This window comes from Ovis aries, chromosome 16 (genome assembly GCF_016772045.2).
Source record: "Ovis aries strain OAR_USU_Benz2616 breed Rambouillet chromosome 16, ARS-UI_Ramb_v3.0, whole genome shotgun sequence".
NCBI classification, from domain to species: Eukaryota; Metazoa; Chordata; class Mammalia; order Artiodactyla; family Bovidae; genus Ovis; species Ovis aries.
Window position 1 is genome coordinate 38,490,136 of NC_056069.1, and position 4,847 is coordinate 38,494,982.

Genomic DNA, 4,847 nt, shown 5'->3' on the forward strand with positions numbered 1-4,847 from the left:
AGCATTCAGTCTTACATCATTACATGACCTTAATTATGGCTTTTTTATAAATAATCTTTATCAGGTTGAGTAATTTTCTTCTGATTGCTACTTTGTTGAGTATTTTAATCATGAAAGCAAGTTGTGCTTTGTCAAATGCTTTTTTTTTTTACAAAAATTATTGAGGTGATTATGTGTATTTTGTCTTTTATTTTACTAACATAATATATTATTTTTATTAATTTTCAGATGTTAAACCAAACTTACATTCCTTGATCATGGCTTAATTATGGGGCTGGATTCAAGTTTGTAAGTATTTTGCTAAGAAATTTTGTGTACATATTCATACAAAACATTGCCTGTAGTTTTCTTGCAATGTATTTGTTTGGTTTTGGTGTAGGGTAATACTGGCATCATAGAATAAATTGAAAAATCTTCCATTCTCTTCTGTTTGGGGGGAGTAGTTTGTGAAGAGTTAGCATTAAATCTTTAAATATTTGGTGGAATTTATCAGTGAAGACTTAAATTTACTATTTAAGACTAGGCTTTTCATTGTGGGAAGTTACAAAATTACTAATTCAATCTCTTGTTTAGGGTTATTTAGATTTTCTATTTCTTCTTGAGTCAGTTTTGGTATTTTGCATGTTTTTAAGAATTTGTCCACCATCTACATTACCTAACTTATTGGCATACAGTTGTTTATAGCATTCCCTTTATGATTCTTTTTGTTGTTGTAAGATCAATAGTGATGTCTCTGATTTAATTCCTGATTTTAGTAATTTGAATTTTTCCTGGTCTATTTAAAAGTCTGTGTAAATTTTGTTGATCTTGTCAAGTGTTTTTCTAATTTACCATATATATATATATTTTAAGAGAATAGTTGAGAGGACAAAAGAGGAGAGGATATTCAGTAAATTTCCACTCTCATATTGACTAGGTAAAGTATTACTAACAAGAAAGTCATAGTTTAATATTCTACCCTGATTAGCTAGAATCACAGCACAAATATAGGAAGACATGAGTCATAGTTAAGATGATGTGATTTGAAGAATTATATATTGTTCATGGGACTCCAGTGAGATTGATTGAAAATCTCTCTTTCATATTAAGTGATAAAGCTCACAGAGGTTCATGGAGAATGGGGGTCTCTCTTTCAAACTGCATTTTATTTCATGGTGGCCACAAGTGTGCTGGAAAGCATACTGGACTAATAGGCCCCTGATGTGTTCTCTTTGGGCCTGAGAAATTGGACAGGATTAGTGTGTGGCTGAGAGAATGGTGGCTTGCTCTCCAGGGGCTTGGTCACAGGCATGGTGATCCCATGTGGCTGAGAACCAGGTATTAGTATTGATGGACAGCTGAATTGCTCTGTTTTCCTTTAAAAAATAAATGGCTGCTGTGTGTATAGGAGAAAACATGGGCATGGATATGGAGAACTTAAGTAGCTAGAGAAGAGAAGGGGATGAGTGATGGACAGATAGAGACACACTGAGCTGATGTGACAACCACCATATGGCAGAGACCTTTGGATTAATTGAGAGTCTTAGGCTATGCCATGGCATTTTGTAGCATATAATAGCTCTGCTCCAAATTCCTAATAAATCTGCAGTAAAATTTATTTTTTCTATTCTTTTTCAAATTATTTTGCCATTTAGATTATTACAGAATATTGAGCAAAGTTCCCTGTGCTCTACAGTGGATCCTTGTTGGTTATCTATTTTAAATATAGCAATGTGTACATGTCAATCTCAAACTCCCAGTCTATCCCTCCCCCCACCTTCCCCCACTGATAACCATAAGTTCATTCTCGAAGTCTATCTTTTTCTCTTTTGTAGATGAATTCATTTGCATCATGGATATTTAAAAAAATATTCTGCATATAAATGATACCATATGACATCTTTCATATGATTTGTCTTTCTCTGTCTCACTTACTTCACTTTTACTGTGGTGTGTGAGTGTGTGTGTATGTAATACTGCTAGGTTTAGACTGGCCGGCAGGAACAAAGTTATGAAAGTATTTGATGGCTTTCACAGAGCTCTACGCCTCTGTGGAGATCCTCAGCAGACCTGGGAAGAGTGTAGCACCAGCACCACCTGCTTCCTCTATAATTAGTACAGGTCCCCTGTTAGTTTTTTGATATATTGGAACTCCTTTTACAATGTGAAGAGAAAATTTCTCTCTTAAGAGCTTTTGACTGAAAACAAGGAAGTAGATGATCTCCAAAGTCATTGCTGTAGAGTTACAGAAAAAATGTGAACACATTAAAGAAAGAAATCAGAAGACATATCTGAGCTTTTGAATTTTCTAGCACTTTTGTTATTAGCAATAGTAAGGGAGAAACAGAGGGGGGCAGTGAACACTCAAGAGAGACAATCTAAAGTCTTAAAGAGGTGAAATTTATTTCTGCAATTTATTTATCCTGTGACTCCATTCTTTGGACTCCTTTCTTGTTTAGTTGAAGGTTTGGCACTGCCTACATCTTTCCATCTGCCTTCCTTTGCATCTTGTTATTAAACATGAAACTCAGGAGGCACAGCAGTATCAGTAATCTGATAAATTGATCCAAGAAGGTAAGCCTAAGCTGACTGCTCTTCTTTTGACTGGAGTGTTTAATACGTTCTGTCCTAGGCTGTGTGCAAAGAGAGGGAACTGACTGTAACAACCTTATATAACAGATGCTTCCCATAACTGACTTGAGATTAACCAATGGTCTTTGCACACACATACTGTAAATACATACACTCCTCTATAAACACATACTTGGGGCACACTGACCACTCCAGAAACTCTGCTTTGATCAGCAGAGCTGTTTATTTACTGAAGGTAAATTGTATTTGTCTGCCACCTTGTTTGTGTCAGATGTACTTGTTGTAATTATACAGATTGGTTAGAATGCTACATAAACTGATAAACTATTAATGTAATATACAAATAGTTATTTCTAGGAAGACACATTTGGATTATTTGAAAAAGAACTTTATTCATCCTTTGCATTGAAATATTTGGGTCAAATTAGGCATGAGACAACTAATAATGATTGTAAGGAAAATTCATAAACATTTAATCATATTCTTCACTCAGTTTCACAAGTAACATTAGTGTATTAGTCCATTTAAAAGAAATATAAACTCTTAACTATTGGATGAAGCCTTGGGTGTGTATGTGGAAAACAACACTGAACTCCAATAGTGAAACTGCACAATTCAAATTGGGTCTTGAACCCACTGTCTTTTAATTGAAGTCACACACTGGTCTCAGGACTTAAGGAAACTCAAGTTCCTTATGTCTCATCACAGAAAGAATTCAGTGAGAGATAAAGTGATAGAAGTGATTTATTTAGAGAGGTACACATTCCATAGACAGAATGTGGTCTGTCTCAAAAGGCAAGACCGTCTTGGAAGAAACACACTCTGTAGACAAAGTGCAGGCCAGCTCAGAAGGTGAGAGGCCCCCAAATATGGGTGATTACTTTTTATGGGCTGGATAATTTCATAGGCTAATGAGTGGGAGAATTATCCCAATTATTTTGGAGAAGAGGTAGGGATTTTCAGAAATTGGGCCACCACCCACTTCTTGGTCTTTCATAGTTAGCCTTGGAATTTTCATGGTGATGGGGTGTGTGTGTCATTTAGCATAGTATAGTATTACAATGAGTGTGTAATGCATCTCAGGGGTCCACTGGAAGTAGAATCTCCTGCAATCTTGAACCTGGTTGGTTCTAACCAGTTTATATTGTATCCTCAATGGGTGTGTTAAACTTTTAAAAGCTGTGCTCTGTCCTCTTCTTTCCTGTTTCAGTAAGAGGACATATACAAAACAACAACAAAAAAGGCCTTAGTCTTATATCAAGATATTGGTAGATGGATACATATTACTTTAAGTAAAGAAAAGTTTAGATTATGGGTTTTAAGTGATTCTGCTCTCTATTATTTTTGAAACTGAACAGGACACTAGGGGTATCTCTTGGGTTCAAATCCTTTCCTTGTCTCAGTTCTTGTTTGTAGGAAATAGTCTCTTTAAGCCTCTGAGAATTTTGCTGAGTTCTAAAGGGCAGATTCAAACAGCTTCTAATTAGGATAGTGAGGGGGTGCAAAAATGAAGGAGGAGCAGTCAAGGAAAAAAAAAGAGCAGAGTCCTGATTCCTTTTCAAGGAATATGTATAACACTATATCCTTGAATGTACCCAAAGTATATTTATAGGAACAGTATATCTTTGAATATGTCCAAAGTATATCTATAGGAACTAAGGTCTTTACCTGGGTGGAGGATAGTAATTACATGCTGAGACCCTAGACTGGTTGGAACCAGAAAGTTGATGATTGAGATTTTTGGAACACCTCCCTGTTATTTCACCACCAACCAATCAGAAGAAAGTCATGTCCCATGCAGCTCTCACCTCAAATTTTTCCTATACAAATTCTTCCTCTAAAACCATCAGAGTTCAGAGTTCAGGTTTTTTGAACACAAGCCACCCATTCTCCTTGCTTGACCCTGCAATAAACCTTTGTCTGCTCTAACCCCTGACATTTAAGTTTGTTTAGCCTTTCTGTGTGTAAGGTACACAGATTTGCCTTTGATAACAGATGCAACATTTGAACATCATCTCCTAGTGAACCTGACCCCACAATGTTGGAGGAGACGGGTAGCTGGGGAAGAAGGAACAAAGTTGCTCAGTGTCTGGAATGATTTTAGAAAGTCATCTTTGACAGAAGGAGGGTATCAATTAAGCAGTCTTCATGACGGTCTGCATTTATTTCAACACTTCATGGTAGACAAATATTTCCTACATTTATCTTTTCTTCTTATATGAGTTTTTATTTGCCTCTCACTTGGCAAAATAAAGATATTTTTGAATTGTCATACT